At 40.0% G+C, this 19,073-nt stretch overlaps 1 protein-coding gene across 2 annotated transcripts in view; it reads left to right on the top strand.

Moving 5' to 3' along the window:
- The first annotated feature begins 5,023 nt into the window (after positions 1-5,023).
- LOC309697265 (poly(rC)-binding protein 4-like) overlaps positions 5,024-19,073 on the top strand; it is a 34,768-nt gene continuing 20,718 nt past the window's right edge. The window contains exon 1 of one of the 2 annotated variants that reach the window (XM_082519042.1): positions 5,024-5,656. The gene's annotated coding sequence lies outside the window, so the exon portion shown is untranslated. The remainder of the gene's footprint in view (positions 5,657-19,073) is intronic. The other variant, XM_082519041.1, reaches the window with a different exon arrangement.

The raw sequence follows: 19,073 nt of genomic DNA, 5'->3' as shown, positions 1-19,073 counted from the left end.
TGCAGTGATGGGAAAGCAAGCTTTGTAAGCTTTGCTCAAGGACAGCTTCGACTGCGCTGTCTGTGAAACCACCGAGCCATCAGTGTTGCTTAGGAATGAGATGATTCAAAGACTTACGTAAAATAAATTATGCTGATTTATTTAATTTTTTTTACATTTATCACATTATTGAATCTTTTTTTTTTTTAATTGCATGACTGTTATCAGATGGACATAAAGGGAATGCATCAGGGAACTAAACATATTGGTGTGATCACTTAGTAGTGATCAAGTGCTTTAGGAATGCGTCATCAATTCAATATTGCACCAGTCAGAAGACCATTGCACCGATAAACAACAGCTTAAATCATGGCACTTGCAGTATGCTTGACTAACTCTCATGATGGAGAATTTAAACCTGCAATGACTGATTTCTTTGGCAGCCGTGACAGCTTTTAAACAGAACATTGACGTATTCTCACCTTTTTAAATAGCACAGTTGCTTATTTAACCTCCTCCACAGTTACAGTGCATTGGGTATTATCATTCATTTGGAGATATGTTTCTTTCCACCTGACAATGTACTGTAAGCTCAAAATCAATCCTCTTTCACCCTATTCTTTCCTTTAAAAAACAAAAAACTAGCATCTCATGAGGAAAATAATTAGCTCTTTATCTCTGCGGTGCCAGGCAGATAGTCTACTATGGATTTCTAGAGGACAATGAAGTTGTTGGCCTGACAACGAAACAATGAGCTGAAACTTGGAGCTACAAAGCTCTTATTTAAAAAAAGGAGCTACAGATTTGAGTGATAATTCTCCGTAGGTTCATCTTTATCAGCAACCCCTTTCACTATGTTGTTGTTTAATATAAATATTTATTAGAGCCGTAACTGGCCAAGCGGAGAACTTCATTACAAATGACAGATCGAAAACACTGAGAGCTGTGAGGCATGTGTGATGCTCCCCTTCAATCTTAGCTTTGATAGAAATGTTTTAAAAAAGGGCTGAAAAGTCTCTTTAATAAGTTGGAACAGCTTTCTGTGGATCTGAGGAAAACTCATCCAGTGGATTTCTTTAAATGCTGCTCAGAAATGTTCCTGGTTTGACCTTTTTTTGTTTTTTTACTTCGCCTGGAAAAAAAAAGGTGCTTTTTTAAAACACATTTTCCCTCTTTGAAGTATGCATGTATATTTTTGTGCACTTGTGTTTATACTTGTTATATATTTATATTTATGCTAGACTTGTCTTCATGAGACTTCAAGGTAATTGATGAAATGGATTATCTCACGCCTCGTGACATGAATATAAAGTGAATCACAATATGAAAATGATCCCTGTTCTCTTACAGGGATGAGATTTTTTTTTATTGTGTATTGACAAGCAAAACAGAAAGCACTTATGGGTCAAAGACAGTTATAACTATTGTGATATGTTTTTGTAAATAAGCATTAAACATTTAAATACAAACAGGATTTAATTGTGCATGTCGAAGTTGTGTTTTCTCATTTGCCCGTGTTTACTGGAAATTTAAAACCTGTTGTTTCTGTAGTCTTAGAACATAAATTATAAAGGAAGTTGGTTTTTCAAGCTTCTACAAAAAAAAAAAATTCCTCATGTTTTATAAGTAAACATTAAAAAAAAAAAAAGATATGTCAAAGCATTGCTCCTTGCTTGAGAGAGAATCAAAGATGAATTTGGCTTTCAAGAAGATCAAACTACTGCAGAAGTAACTTTAATGAAAGGAAAACCTACTGTGAGCTCTGGCATGTGGAAGCACACAAAAGCAGACTATGTTCAGTCCTCCCTCCCGTACATTTTCACTCACCATTAGTCAGGACAAAGTAAGAAATGGCCCAAAGATTCAATGGCAAGAATGTTAAACCATGTTTGTTTGTGCATGAGAGGAGCAAAGAAAAAGAAGAAAGATGTTCCACAGCTGAGTAATTATAGTTGTTGTGCTGGTGTCATCTCTTGATGTTTCAATGCCATTAAGTATGAGGGGCGTTTGTTGAGCTTGAATGGTCCCAGACAAGCAGGGATGATATACATTTTGTTTGGCAAAGCAAATGGGGGTCCATATAGCACGGCTGATTAAAGCAGGAGCAGAGCTTTTGTGAATTTTGATATCATTTCTAACTCTATTTGATCAAAGCAATTATTATGTAACAAAGAAATCAAATGGAAGCATCACAGGCTTAACTAAAGCAAATTTCGAAGTTGAAGTTGAATCACTAAAAATAAATCCAAATTCATGTTATACTGCAGCAGCAATGCAGCATCCAAACACATATAACAGGGAGGGAATGTGATTAATTTCTAGGAAAACTCAAATCTAGATAAATGAATTTGTTCATCATCATCATCATTATTCATCACCCAGGTTGGCTCCATCATGTCAAAAGACTGGCACTTGTAGGACCCACGCACCCTAGTGGTGGAGGTATCAATTTTGTCTGCAAGATAGATTTAAAATCACACAGCTCCTCCTGCTGTTTGAAACACAGCATTTCACACTGCCACCGGGCTGCATGGATCACGGTAAGTTATTCAGTAAAGCTTTATGGTTGAGTGCCTGGTTCATGCGGTGACAGACCCAACAACAGTAGGAAAGCAATAGTAATGCTTGCTTTAAAGCCCAAACTTAAAGAAACACTATAATGTGTCTCTCCTCTCCTTTCTACTGTAATGTGTCAGGTATAAAATGACTTTGTTCACCAATCAAACCTGATAATTCTCACAATTTTCCTCTTAGTCCTGTTCATTTTTAAATTTGTATCTCTGTTTTCACACAACTCATCCTGATTCCTTCGTTTAATTCCCTCACTTTGTTGCATAAAGGTGCTGGAAACATTCCTCAGAGATTTTGGATGATGAGGACAATACACTGTGAAGACCATTTGAGTACAGTGAACTCATTATCATGTTCCAGAAACATGTTTGAGTTGATTTGAGCTTTGGGACATGGTGCGTTGTCCTGCTGGAAGCAGTCATCATAAGATGGGCACACTGTGGTCATAAAGGGATGAATGCGGTCAGCAACAACACTCGGGTAAGTTGTGGAGTTTACACAATGAGGTGGTACTACGAGCCCCAAAGTGTGCCGGTAAAATGTCTCTCACTCTATTACACCGCCAGCAGCCTGAACCTTTGATAAAAGGCAGACTGTATCCTTGCTTTCATGTTGTTTATGCCAAATTGTGATCCTAACATCCGAATGTCACAGCAGAACTCGAGACTCATCAGACCAGGCGATGTTTTTCCAGTGCTCTGCTGCCCAATTTCGGTGACCCTGCGTGAACTGCAGCCTGTTCTTCGCTGACAGGAGAGGCACCTGGTGTGTTTTTGTTGTTTGTTTGTTTTTACTGCTGTAGCCCATCTAGCTCAGTGTGTTTTGTGTTGAGAGATACTTTACTGCATATCTTGGTTGTAACAAGAGGTTACTGTAGTTACTATTGTCTATTGTTCCTGTCGGCTTAAAGCAGTCTGGCCATTCTCCTTTGACCTCTGGCATTAAAAACACGCATTTTCAGCTAGAGAATTGCTGCTTACTGGATATTTTTTCTTTTTCGTACCATTGTCTGTAAACCCTAGAGATGGTTGTGTGGGAAAATCCCAGTAGTTTTGCAGTTTCAGAAATAATCGGACGAGTCTGTCTGGCACCAACAAATATATTATGTTCAAAGCTCCTTTCTTTCCCATTTTAATGCTCAGTTTGAATTTCAGCAGGTCGCCTTGCCATGTTTGCGGCCACTGATTTGCTGCCATGTGATTGGCTGATTAAATATTTGCGTTCATGATCAGTTAAACAGATGTATCCAAATAAGTGGCAAGATCATGAATGGCATACACAAATAACAGCTGTCTTTCCAAAGGTTTCTCCCTGAATGACATTCTTGTTTCTCGTTGTCATTCAGTCTGATTGTGAAAGCCATACCATACTTTATTTTTTACCACAGTTTTGATAAAAACATTGGGCAGTTCCTGTCTGCCTAGCTTGTGCATGCATTTGGATCCTTGTTAACATTTTCAGAGCACGCAGTAAATCATGTGACACTGTAAGGGTTTAAAATGTGCTCAAGCCCAGCAGTTCCCTAGGACATAATTGCCATCATACCTTAGGGAAATAAATTCTTAATAACCTTAAAAGCTGTTTGAATGTATCTGCTGGAAATATCTTTTCCCACAAGTCTTATTTACTTTCTGAACCATAGCTGCTCTGTTCCTTTTTGACTCCCAGCCAGGATGAAATGTCACCATCAAACGATGAAACAAAATGTAACAGCGTGCAGAGACATTGGTTTTAAAAAAAAAAAAAAGCCAAGCAGTAATGAATAACAGTCTGTTATTTAGAAATAAAAATACAAGTTCACATCCATCCTGTTCTCATTCTTTGGCATGAATGAGAGCCACCTGAGATAATTTGTGAAATAGATGGAGATGTCATGCTCAAATTACCCAGACGGTTCCTCCTTCATTCAGGAGCGGTGGGAGCTGTCTGGATGTCTTGCTCTAGTGTTTTTAAATTAATGAGCTGTTTCTCGTGAAGTGAAATTCGCTGTAGGTGTCTTTTGCTTGGTGTGAAACAGACAAATTTTCTTCCTTCTGCCACTTTAACGTTGTTAATTTCACATTTCTTAGAAGGGAATGCCAAGACTTATGAAAAATCAGGGTAATTTAAAGTCATCACAGTCCCAGCCCACTTCAGAAAGAGTATATACTGCGAATTATTTAAAATGATACACAGTTTATTACTGTGCCCCTCACCTTTGCAGAAACGCTTAAAACAACAGCAATATCAAGACATAGACACTAGATGGCGCCATGTGAGAGAAAGTTGCTGGTTTAAAACTTCAAAAGAAAGCTTAAATTTAAGCCCTGCGCCACCAACTTTGCTGGAGCCAGTGAATTTTGATCTGCACATTTTATAAATTGACTAAATATTTGCATTATTAAGATTACCGTTATCATTGATATGTAAAGCCTAAAGCCTGAAACTGTACTCAAAGATGGGTAATCTGCCTTGCACTCAGCGGGATAATGTTTAAGGTGGTTAATTAAAATCAGTTGTAATGTAATATTTTGTGATTTATTTTTTATTTATTTTTTTTAAACTAGGTTAAGTTGGCATACCCTTCAGGTATGAAACTTCTCCCGATCATTGTGCATTTCTCCATCTGATTCCGTTTTATGACTGAGACAAGTTGGTGTACAGTGAGACCGAGCAAGCACTCGTGATCTTGAGTGTGTCAATCTGCGGTGCGACGCACAGGGCGAAGAGGCGCGGCACGCTCTCAGCAGAGGTCCTGTGAGGACTGGAAGGATCACAAAAGCAGCACACCGACCGAGGCAGGGATGAAGAGATATCAGACACTTGGAAGCAGCTGAACCGGAGGATTTTTACCCAAAGAACACTCGGCTCTGTCCCACGGGCTGCCTCGGTTACTGGCTATCAGGGTGAGCGGGGTGGTCGCTGCCTGCATCTCTCTCTCTCTGTGTGTGTGTGTCTCTCCTCAGCGCACAGGCGCTCTGCACTCCAGTCTGCTGACACTCCGGGAGGACAGTCCGCACTACACCTCCGTGTCATTGGACTCTATGTGGATACAAAGCCCGGCCAACACAGATCCATGGGGATAGTTTAGAGGGAACTGCTGACTGCGACCTTTGCATGAAATCAGGTAAGTGTCGGTTTATTTGGAAAGGCACATTTTTGGACAGCTAGTTCCCTATTCTCCAACTTAAAACACCTCTTATCCAATACGTGACATTCTTGCTCGCTGTCGGCTTCAAATATAGTGTCTTATTTCTCGAATTAGGCCTACATCAAGCCATATATTTACAATTTAGCTTACACATTCGTCTCAACAACCACAATCAGGCCCTTTAACTGCCTAATTCCTGCCGTCGTTCTAAATTACTACAGTCCCTAATGTTTTTACTCGTGCGCACTCATGTGAGAACAGTGTAGGATGAAATCATTTGTGTGTGGAGCTGAATTAATGAAGCCGTAAAATGACTGGGTTGTTAAATCCAGCATATGGCAGAAAGTCCCCAGATGAGCAGGGGACAGCAGTAAGAGCGGGGAGACAATTGGGCTCTTGTGTGTGTGCACGGTTTTATGATAATGAAAGTGGACCCCGTTGGCCAGGCCCGTCCTGAAACACAAAGATCATTCTCAACAAGTCCCGTACTGTGGGCGCCCGCTTGGTGCTGAGGCAGCGAGTGTATGTGACAGCACCATTATTCACCAAGATGCCTAAGTGCACTTGTATTGCACCGCATGGAAGAACTATCATAACAAGCTGACCCCTACGTAGGGGTATATATTGTGCAAACGCATTTTGTCTGGAAATGTTTATAATTTACCCTAAATGTATGAATCCGTCCACATTTGCTCAACTGTAAGTTTCTAAACAATAACACAAATGACACTCTTTGACTTTCCTCTCAATTGTGCACACACTGTTCCTAAACAGTACTCCTTACAGGATTATTCTCATTTAGCTGTTGCTTCCAAATATATTGGCTCTGGTATTTCAGTTTTCACTTGCAGTTTCATTTACATTTTGCAATAATCTGAGCATATTGTTTAGGCTCCTTAGTACAATAGAATCAATTAAAAAACATCTGAGAGTGGACCTTCTCATCGATTTAGGAAATCATCATCCTTGCTGCCTGGAGATGCTCATGAATCTTGCATGTTCACATCCGGAGAGAAATGGGGGCACAATTAGAGGATTGCACATTACTTAGAGTATAGATGTTTGGCTCGGATGCAGTGCGTTGTATGGCGGTTCTACTGAAGGAGCAGAACATGATTTAGATATGTGTTCTGAAAGGACAAAGGCGAGATCAATAAGAAACTGATTTTTCATCTGTGTGTAGTGAACGGGGCATCTGCTTGAGTGCAAACACTATTTATTTCTGGGAAGGGAGTAGGACATACAATTTGTCTGATATAAGAGGCACACGTATCTTTTAAAAACACTCTGGGGGGCAAAGAGGTGGGCCATCATGTATTGCTGATTCTCTGTCCAGCTGCAATTCCTTAATGCACTCTGAGAGTCAGAGATCTAATAAGAAGTGGAAGAACATCTTCAATAATGAAACCCCACCTGCATCTCTGCTGCAGAGTGAGGGCTGGGGCTGTGAGGCCTCATAAATAACAGAAGCCAGACCTGACACGTGCTGCTCCAACGTCTGGGAACTGCCAATAATCCCTCAGCAGGAGGGAGTAAAAAAAGGCACAATGCTTAGTTTTGCTTTGCAGTCATCAAGTAAATGTAGCTCAGCACAGCAGCTTTACTCTAATAAAGAGTTCTGCAGAGTGATATGAGGGGATATTCAATCACTTTTTACTCATAAGGAGAATACGGGAAAAGCATTCCTGTAGTGAAAGCAGCGCATGGGACAGCAAACAGCTTAAATTGCATGCAGATTTCAATATTATTCTATTGATTTTATCGCATCACAGACTTATCTTTGTCTTATTTTTTTCTGCTTTTCAGCAGTAATTTAATTGTAATACCTTGCAGTGTTTGAAGCTTAGAAGTATCATCGCCTTCTTTCAGGCTTTAATTTAGATGTTGTATCACAGGAGCATTTTTTCAATACATATCAATTTCCTCTCTAATACTTGAGATAAATCCCCTGTAGCAATTAACCTGCTTTTGAGTGATTAACCTGTGCTTGTCACTATCTAATAACTACAGACACTTGAGGCTGTACTCCTATTGTGATCATTATTATTCTCATGCTTTACCATGAGACACAAGAAAGCTATGGAACAACATTACATGAGTACTTGTTGATTTGTGATCTGGCGCCCTCCCTGCATATAAACAGCACAGAGAGCCTTTTTTGAATCTTCTTGTATTGCTATGAAGAGACCCTTTCTTCTCTAACACAATGTGACCCTCACTGCTGTTCTTTAAACAGACCCAGTGGCTGACAGAGCTTCGGGCTGTCCCTGCTATGAAAAGATAGCTCTGTGCTGAGCTCCAAAGATTGACCAAGCAAGCCTCATGACTCTCCTGTTGTGTCTCACAAAGAGTCTCATGAGCATGATTTATTTAGTCCAGAAGTTACCGTCAAAGAGGACCTTTTATGCTGTCTTTACAGAGCGCCTTAAGAAGTAATGATAGGTGTATTCTAAACACTCAAATCCAGTAAGTCCTGTATGTCGTGCGAATAAGCTAAAAGACTGCCTTCATGAAGTAATCCGCTCTGCCCTACAGAACACTAAATGGAGGTTTTTCTTTCAATTGGCCATCTGCATCTATGTGTGTGTGTGTTTGTATGCGACAGAGAAGGAGAGAAGCTTTTTATCCCCCCTTCAGCTGCCTAGCGCGTGAAATATTTAACAGGGACCGCACTATTTTTGGGTTTGTGCTCAGTTTGTTTTGAAGCTTATGTAATCCGTAGTTTCAGCTCAACGCGCGGTAATGTTTTATGTCAAATAATACACCATTGAGTCAGCCAACTTAAGCGTAGTGATGCTGCAAGCAGTATAATCCTGCAGACGAACTGTGCGAAACTATAAAGGACATTGCACAGCTGAGAATTATGATGAGGATTCCTGCACCATCTGTGCACTGATGGATTTGCCATGTTTAATGCAGCGTCTTGTACCTCAAGGAAGCGGGGGCCACTCCAGATCGTCTCAGGTTCCTTGTTTCTGCGAGATATTGATCAACTTGTCTCTCTTCCCTCCAACTGTCTCCATCTCTGCTTGTTTTCTTCCTCAGTTTGTCTCCCATCTCGCTCACTTTCTCCTCCCTCTACTCTCCTCTCCTGTGAGGTGTCAGATTCTCTGACTCATGCCCTGGTGTGGAGGATGGGAGGAAAGCAGGGATGAAAGAGAAGAGAGAAAAGTCATTTTGCAGATAGAGGGAGTGACCTTCATCCAGTAAGAAGGATGGGATAAAAGCTGGAGTTAATACCCTGCCAAAGTGTATTCTCCACCATGCCAAAAAGCCATTCAAAATGATATATGGTCCTAGTAGGAGCTCTCTGATAATAAGAGACACGCCATTGTAAGGAGAGGCAAGGCAAATGATTAGAAAATTTCAATGTTGTATCCAGAAGGATAAACACTCGGGGACAGCATATGAAATATGCTGAAGATTTTTGTTTGAAACCAGATTTTTATTTATTTGTTTATTTTTTGTTGGGGGATTTGACAGTTAAATGACAGTTGTACAATATGTATGCCTGGGCCCCACTGTCCCTATGCTAACTAAAGCCAGTGTAAATACAGGCTCAGACAGTGGCACGCTGTGCCTGGGTCCAACAGCCACATGGCATATATGCATATATATATATGCATATATATAACAATTGACAGCCCACAAACATCTCCTTATAAGGTCATTATCTGCATGTTTGTGTTGTTGTTGTTTTTTCCCCCCCACTGGCAATAATGAGAAGAAGGGAGGGATTGGGGTTTACCTAATGAGGGGATGTGTTTCTTTGTAAAAAACAACTGCATCTAGAACTGATCAATCGCAGAGTGGCCACATTCCTTCAAGGGTATATGCTTATTAATCCCCATTGAGCCAGAACTAAATAAATACTGCTCCACCCTGACAGTGAGAGAAACTGATGGCATTTTATAGACTCCCGTGCTAGTATGTCAATTACACTGCTGTTCATTAGCTGCCGGGTTCCCTTGTAAGTATGCAGATTCTGCCACAGAAAGCTGTCTGTGTCTAAGCTGTATAGACAAACTGACATGACTGTAAGTTGCAATGACAAGAAGAAGCCTTGACAGTAACGATTCCTGCCACTTTTAAAATGCAGCCGTTTCCAATATCAGTGATGTAAATAAACAGTGGCTCTACAGCTTGTGTGAATAAGATTATTGTGTGTATAAATGGCTACAAATGTATTACCCCGCACCACCACCCAGCTGACAAACCCTCAAAGTTTCAGAAGGCGTGTTATCGCAGGATTTTCAATTAGGCGCGTTCATTGTGAAGACAGCTTTTCAGCGGCTTTGTTTATAAAATCAGAAATCAGAAATCTTGTAGTTTTACTGAATGTTTTAAAAACACACTGCCCTGGGGTAATCTTATCAGCGTCAGCCCACATTTAGGCGCGGTGGCCGTAGTGAATGTGACCGCTGGCCGTTCTCTCTGCTGCAGGAGCAGCCGACAGCTCGGGGGCCTGATAACCCTCTCTGGAGCCCTGCGGTTGACAGGCGACTTGAACTGCAGGCTTACACGGTTATGCTTTAACGCTAGATGAAGCGGTGGGCTGATAGCAGAGGACAGTCCCCTCTGTGCCAAGGGCTGACCCCTCCCATTATATGTGACAGAGCTGAGACAGACATGCCGAGAGATGAAACACTACTCTTTAATTTCAAGCCTCTCCTATTTCACAACTAAAGCCCTCTTCTCCTCTCTCTTTTTTTGCCTCTCGACCCTGGAGAGGTTATGGAAGTGCAGCTGTATTGGTGTAACCGTTTAATTCTTCAATCGAGTGCTCATTATTCTTGCAATATATGTTGCTGAACTATACTGAAAGGGATTTACTGTCAATTTATTGTAGTTTTTCTTCTTTTTTTTTCTTCATAATCTAACGTGGGTGATGCAAAATGTTTCTTTGGTCTGATCAGGATTTAGCAGCTCCTCACTGAAGACTAGAAGAAAGTTTTTCTTGAGTCACCACACAACGCTGTAGCGCTAAAGCAGAGGTTTAAACTTTAATGATGTTTTTACTATTAGCTGCAGCTTAAAGAGAATTTGAAAGCATTCATGAGATAGTACGCTTTATTTGTACAAAGGCAAAAATTTCACTTAAAAATTCCACAGTCACATAGATGTGTTGACATCTCAAAAAGCGGTACAAGTGCTGCATCTTGGAATGACCATTTGCTGTGATGTGGTTAAAGCTAATCCAAGCAAGCTCTTCCACTTTGAAAATTTCAATTACAAGGAATAGAGTTTATTTGATCAAGAGGCCTTTGCATCATTTCTATTCAGTATGCAGTCATTAGCTATGTTAGTGCTTTCACACACCCTCTCCTCTGCTGTAAGTAATCAGATTTACAGACAGACGCTTAAAATGGCCGAACGTTTGTTTAGACGTAAGTCGAGCAGACGTGTGCATTTCATGTAAGTTTGGAGACCGACTAACCAGTAGCAAAGAGGAGCCTGGAGATTTATTGCTTTTGTCTGTTGTATTTTTTCATCATTGTCTGAGGAGATGACGCTTTCATTGTGTCACCCCGTGTACTCAAACATCGCAGCAGTTTGAGTTTGTCGTGACAGATGGGTGTATAAAGTCTTCCTGTGGAAGTTCTGAGTAGATCAAAGCCTGTCCGCTGTTGTGCTTCCACTGGACACTGTCTGTATGTGTGTGTCTTGTGTGGATTGTTGACTCCTTTCATCCCAGCAGCTGTGTGTGTGTCTTGTTTTGAGTTTTGTTTTGGGGCACATAGGCATATGAATGTTGGGGTGGGGGGGTATACATATGTGTAAATGGTCTTTCACCTCTTGGTACTCTCACTGTGCGTGTGTACACACATTGACACCCTCCCACTTACTGCTCCATATGTGCCCACCCGAGGGACACCCTGTCCTCTTCGCCTATGCGTGTTGATGGAGCAGACACACAATACCCCCGGTCCCACATATGGAGAGGCGGGGGCATACCCTGTTTCTGTTGTTCACCATGGAGACCAGGCACGTCCTTCTTCATTTCCTTCTTCATTTTGGGGCGATCGTGGCTCAAGAGTTGGGAGTTCGCCTTGTAATCAGAAGGTTGCCGGTTCGAGCCCCGGCTTGGACAGTCTCGGTCGTTGTGTCCTTGGGCAAGACACTTCACCCGTTGCCTACTGGTGGTGGTCAGAGGGCCCGGTGGCGCCAGTGTCCGGCAGCCTCGCCTCTGTCAGTGCGCCCCAGGGTGGCTGTGGCTACAATGTAGCTGCCATCACCAGTGTGTGAATGTGTGTGTGAATGGGTGGATGACTGGATATGTAAAGCGCTTTGGGGTCCTTAGGGACTAGTAAAAGCGCTATATAAATACAGGCCATTTACCATTTACCATTTCCTCTAAGCCAGCCCAGAATCGCCTATTTGCCAGGATTGTGTGAGGGATACGGTTGTCTCAGAACAGGTGCCCAGTCCTCCAAACAAGCCCGCTGTAAAACATTCTTTTCATCTTGACAGACTCTCTGTAGTGGAAGCACCTGAAAATCTGGCAAGGAAAAGAAAAAAAACTGTGGTTGCTGTCAGGGGATGTATGCCGATTGCTTTTATCCATGATATCTTTGAGGTTATGGACGGTTCACAAAAAAACACCAACTCTGGATTCTTGCTCGATTTAACTTTAAGGATAATTTTACATTGTTACATCTTTTTAATAACAAGCGTGGTGTTGGGATTTTCTGTCGATTTTTTATTCGTTGTCATGTTGTATGTGCTATATGTTCTCAGTTAATGACTGTGGGAAAGATTTACAAGTATTTTGAAGACACCAACTTTCATAAAGACAACAAGGCTAAAATTGTTCCTTTGAGCAAAAAACTTCAACTTAATCTTACATATTGTTAGTGAAAATACTGAAAGGACGCAGATTGTCCTACTTAAATGATCTACTTTAGCCATAGACTGTATATAAATGGTGGAATAGGCCACAAAACATCAACGATTAGTAAATTCTATTTAAGTGGTTTTGAGCTGAGCATTAGTAATTTGTCAGTCACAAGAAGCGACCACTCTAAAACATAATCTGCTTTGCCACTGCTGTTTTTTTACACTAATGGAAACAGTTATTTGACCATTTTGTTGTATTCACTAATTTGAACCTAGCTAATAACATGAATAACTTAGCAAAATTAGCAACTGACAGTCATAAATTCATCAGGAATACCGAGGTGAAATATAAAGGGTCATTTTCCATTGACTTCCATTCAAACGTAACTAATTTTTTAAAACCAGAGGAGGTTTAATACGCTTCCACATTGGCCTCCATTTTGGGGCTCGTCAGCTCTGTTCTTCTCGTGTGAATTTAGCATGCTGACATGATCATTTGCATTAATCCAAAAGGACAGCTAAGGCTAATGAGAATGTGATTAGTTTAAGTATTTTTCACACAAATGTCCATAGAATCACAAATGTTAATGCAAAAGCTCCATCCAACAGTTCAGCAGTATAGCGATACTAGTAAGCAAAAAGTGACAGAGACACAAGCGAGAAGGAAAGTCTGTATCTGTGCAAAAATGATTTCAGTAAAATCCATAAAAGTCAGCCTAGTGATGTCGTAAAAACAAGTTAGAATAACCAAAATTAGGAGAATACATGACCACTAGAATTATTTGTTGAGATATTTTGGTGTAGGCATTGCCTTCCCAAAGCCAAGCTGCTTGCAAGGCTAAAATTATCTCTTCTTATGCCCCCAACATCTTTTCTTTCCCCTCTCCCCTCAACCGATACGGCAGATGGCTGCCCCTTCCTGAGCCCAGTTCTGCTGGAGGTTTCTTCCTGGCAAATAGGAGTTTTCCCTTCCCACTGTTGCCAAGTGCTTGCTGATAAGGGTTTGGGGTTCTTACCTTTAATATTGGAAAGTCTTTATCTTACAGTGTAAAGTGCCCTGAGGTGACTGTTGCTGTGAATTGGTGCTGTATAGATACAATTGAATTGAATCAGTTATTACCCAAACTGCTTTTTGTAAACATCCAGATGAACTAATAAAGTGGTGACCTTTGCTATTACATACTCGGTCAGTTTAGCATAGCAGCCCCCAAATCACAACCCCCCCCCCCAAAAAAAAAAAAAAATTATTTGAACCTGGCTACTTTTACTTAGTCAACAGTAACCAAGGACTCTTATGGTCATTTGTTTTCAGTCTTTGTGTTACAAAGTCATGCCTAATCCGGTGTATATAAGGCTGGATAAAAGCAGTGACTCATAACTGAAGCTCTTTCATGCTTTATGCAGTCAAGCAGAGCAAGACCCAGGTCACAATATAAGTGACATAGGAGCAGAACAGTAGGTGGACTCTTCACCTTTCTTTCCTAGTCTGACTGCAGTTTGGCAGCCTAGTGCTGCAGTCTGCACTTTGCTAATTCCGTGTTCTCTGTTACCAGGTCTAATTTAGAACAGAGGGGCTCTGTTCATCCTGCAACAGTGCTGCTTGGGATTCTGGAAATGAAGAGTTCAGAGACTCACCGCCCTCACACAGACACAGAGCACATGCCTTGTTATCAACCCACAGAGATGCACATAATGATCCCTCTAACCATTAACTCCTAATGCAATAAGTGCTAACATTTTAGCCATGCCCCTCAGTGCCTAAAGATAATGAAGTTAGCCTACGGGTTGCATAAATGTGCTCTGTGATAACACATGTGTTCAGGATGCATCGATCAACTTTAAAGTCATGATTACTTAGCCTTAAATCTGTAGCTGATGGCAAGTAAAATGCTCCAGTTTTTGTTTATCTCCAGCCCCTTTGGCTCTGTTTGATATTTATGGAAATTGTATGTAGATGAGCTCCTAACTGATAGCTTTGTAAGTCAATCCAATGAGCATCACTTTCAAAAAAAAGCAGATGAAGGCTGATTGATTTGATGCAACTGAATCCAGCACAAAGGCACTCCGCTCCACTTCCTGCCACATTTTGATGGGCTAGCATGTTAGACGTGCCATGGCCACGGTGGGAATATAAAGCTCACGGAGACAGTCAACCTCTGCGACATCTTAAGAAGGTTGTGTGCAAGTATTTGAACATGTCTTTGCAGGCATCCAGTGCATTAATAAATCAAACAAACAACGATGTCCTTGCACGTTAAGTAAAAGCAATAAACCTGCCTACAACAAGTCACTGCGGAATAGGATCTACTCTAAAATAACAGCCATTTATTAAACATGATCTCCTCTTATAGCTCACCAAATGTATAGACAGAATGTAGATTTATAAACGCACACACATAAGTCAGGCATTGTCAGAAGGACTGCAGCAGTAGGCTGGTATGCATTAGCACTGTAGGCTGGTTGGAATGTGTTTGGCAGACAAGTGGCCTTGATGAGTCAAAGGGGAGACGTTAATTACTAGCTGCAAAAACGTAGCTGTTGTTGTTTTCGCCCTCTGAGTGCATGTGTGTCATGGTTCAAAAATGTAGTCCCCAAGACACTGAAGAACCACCATAAAGCTGCTGGACAGGCGTTTGTCTGCCTGTTTGTGGACAAATGTTGTCACAGCTTCAGAACTACTTAAGATACAGTAGCAAAAGTTTAATTTCAACTTTTTTAACCCTTTGGAGTCAATGAACATGCTTGACTCCAAAGATGCAGCAGTCTCAGAGAGTCTCCGTTTCAACTTGTATTGAAAGTGCAGAGTTTAAACTATATTCCAGTTTAATCCCAACAGTTCAGTTATGTGGATTTTATTGACGGTTTGATACGTTTAAGAAAATAGGTTGAAGCCAACAAATTAATCATGCTTATATTTTTCTATGCTGTGTGGATACATTTTACTGTAAATGTCACAGAAGGGTTTTAGATTGTATATGATGTCATACTGGTACCTTTAAACTATGTAAAATAATACCTAAAAAAGCTCAAATGTTCTGAATTACATTTAGTGTTACACTTTAGATCACCTCAGTAGATATTTTAGGATTCAGGTGTTTGTTTTTCTTTGATATTGCAAAGCACCATTTTGCTAGCAATGGTTGATACTGACATGCCAAAGTGCAGGGTTAGGGTTATGATCAGTCATATGAAAGTGCATACTGCTAAATTATTATTAAATTATATAAAACTCTCAAACATCATTATTTATAAATTTATGCATTGCTTTTTTCTTCATTTGTTTTTCAAAACTTAGTTGAGCTAATGGGTCCATGTAGCCTCCCCTGGGCTGTTTTAGAGGCAATGCTCACTCAGTTAAACTTAGTTATTTAAACACTTAACAATTGTTTGCCTCCTTGCAATAAAGAAAGATAACAAAAGCAAAATAGAAAACAACAGATTTACAGTGCATGGAAATTAAGGTGTCTATATAAAGTACAAGTTGTTTACACCTAAGCAATAATCAGTGAAGAAAAGAAAACACTCTGTAATATATATATTCTTAAGTGAAACATAAACAGAGTATCTCACCTTCTTCATTTCAGAGCAGGTCATGACTTCATTGATCCACTGAATGGGGACAGGCAGCCTTCCATCTCATTCGAGTTAAGCACCGGGCTAAAAGTGCATTACATCCCAAATCATTTGATCTGCGTGACACAGCAGTTGTTGCCATACAAGTGTTAGGATCACTGTTGTTGTGTAGCTCAAAGACTGAAGTCTAAATATTTTTTTAAATGAAATTAGATTACCTTAACTTATGGCCCATTGTTGCTTGTGATTGGTGTCATCTTGGATGACTTGAATTACAGATTCAGAACTTTTTTTGGCAGTTAATACTCAGAGAAACTAGTGAAGTTGGCATGTAAATGTAGCTAATAATGAGATCCCAAGCGGCATTGTTTTCAGGCATCTTTTATCTTAGTTAGTATTGCATGATTAATGTGTTGGATTTTGTCTTACAGGTTTAAAAAAGGAACTTTAAGGTTTTTGGTTTGATCTTTAGCAACTGTCTACAGGACTGCTTTAAAGGGACATTTGAATTTTTCATAGCAAATTTTATACTTTTCAAATAAAGAGTCAAAGGAGATAATTTTGTTATTCTTAATGACATTCTTAAAGAAAATGATAACAATTTCTGAACCACAGAATAAATGCTCACTCTGCCGCTGAAAAGGTTTTCTACTGTAGGGTCAAAGGTATCGAATTTTTTTAGTCCACTGGACCAAAGAAGTAGTTATATAATTTCTAAGGAAGATAGGAGCACAGATATATTGATATGGGTGAAATTGGTAAGCACAAATGTAGCTCTATAGTAGATCACAGAATAGAGAAAATAATATTTACACTTTGGAAATATCATGTAGGAATAGTGTTTTTAAAAAACTCTTTATTATAAATTTGAGCTTTAATTGTTATGTGCTATGAAGCCCCACAAAGAATCATTTGATGCAGCTGGTTGTGGTTTAAGCCTACTTTATTATCCAAGGGGTCGATTGTTGCTATTACCGTCTGTTGGTTATTGCTTCCATTTGCCACCATCACCAAGCTTGTTTTTGGGAGTTTCTGCTCAGCAATACTCGCTGTTTTGCAGGATGCTTGGGAAGCATTGTTTTTATGTATTTTTTCTGTAGAGATTAGGGGAAGATGGTGATATGTTAATTAAGCTAACTCTACTCCTTCACAGAGGAGGCAGACACATTGTAAAACAGAGAGTAAAGCAGAGCAGTAAAACCCTAGTGAAGACTCTCAAGACTCTCTGAGCTGAGATAAAACAAGTGCACTTAAGTTGGGTGATATATAAATACATTAATTAAAATTTTCTCTGTTATCAGTTTTTATGGGGTCTGAGTTGACTGAATGCTTTGAACTGTGCTCCACCTTTCCGCCTTTATTACCACTTTTCTCTTAAAACAAAACAAAACAAAACACAGGGATGGTTTAACAGCAGGGCTCCTGGTTTCAAATGGCGCTCACTGCAGAGCCAAATGGGTCTGTGTGGTTAGAGTTAGGGTGGGGATGGGGCTTGAGCCAGTATCATGTGCAGTGAGCAGCCTCTCGCTGAAGTAGCCTCTTTATAAATGTGACTTCACTATTTGCTAAGAGATCATTATTTTACTAATTCATATCTACATAGCAAAGAGCCATGTGCTGTTGTATCAATATTCATAATCTCATTTATTGAACCTTTAAGAATACTGCAGTAACAATAATGACATCAGCCTCAGCTGTAGCTTGGGATTAGTGCTAATTAGTATATAGCCTGCTAACACATCAATCTAAGATGATTAACTTGGAAACATTAAAGCCTGCCATTTTGCTCTTGACGATGCTCACTAGTTGACATTAGCTTTTAGCCAAAGCGTTATTATTCTAATCAACAAGGATAAAATAAAATAAAATGATCCAATTTCTTCTTGCTGTGATATTGTGATCAACATTTTTCACAAATGTTCAACATTTATACACCAATTATTAATTTATTGATTGGTACGTGATGCCAACCTTAGCTAGTTAGTTTAGACTAAAAAAATATTGTTGCTCACTTTGTTAAAAAATTGGAAACTGGAAAGTTCTAAAACTAATAAGAAACAGTTTTATTTAGATGCAGCAATCCACATCTTTCACCCTTGTACATGCACTTCTGCTCTCCATGCTGACAAATGTAAGGCAATATAAAAAAAAAAATAACAAGAGGAAGCAAAAATGACTCAGTGAACTAATTATGCACGTCATGCTAAGACTGTAAGCATCCAGGTGACTCAGGCATTAATCATCATTCGGTTTGTCAAATAACTGGCATGCACAAAGCTGCTGCCACAATGTCATCCTGGGATGACTACAGATGCATCTAATTTGCTGTCTGTGTATAAATTCTGCTCCGCTTCGCCATAACACTTTTTTTTCCCTCCATCCGAGTGTGATGGAGCAGATAAAATCAGATCCCCAAAGAAGCCCCAAACATTTTCCATTTTATGAATTTGATTAACTTTGCATGAATCTCCTGCTACACTCTTTTTTTTTTTTTTTTTCTTTGTTACATCCAATTTTAAAAGTCACTCAGCTTGCTGTGAGAGAAACTGCTTGTCAGGTAATGAAGACACAGTTAGTCATCGATGGCCACCCACAGTCTCTTCCAATCCCAAAGCTATGATGAGATGCAGCATCGCTGACACTGCTGGTGCTCCTGGTCAATACCCTGCATGCACAGTGGTGTTCATTAGGACTTTGTTATGAATTTCGCCATCGATATTACATCGACTTGAACTAATGAACAACTTTCTCACCGAGATGCTCACAATTACATTCTGCCTGCCTGAAAGCTCTTCCGTGTCACAAATGTGTTTGATTTCCGCTTTGATTTGTCCTCATTTATCTGAATTTTTTTGATCTTCCAGAATTATCGTTTAGTAAACAATAGAGTTAGATACAGCACAAGCATCCAATTTCCCAGAAATGAATGAGAACACCATTAGTTATAATAGTGCCACATAGTGCTCAGTGAATGATGTTGCTG

This window comes from Aulonocara stuartgranti, assembly GCF_965226115.1.
Source record: "Aulonocara stuartgranti genome assembly, chromosome: 20".
Taxonomy (NCBI): domain Eukaryota; kingdom Metazoa; phylum Chordata; class Actinopteri; order Cichliformes; family Cichlidae; genus Aulonocara; species Aulonocara stuartgranti.
The sequence above is the reverse complement of the archived record's forward strand: the minus strand, read 5'-3'. Positions and strand labels throughout refer to the sequence as shown.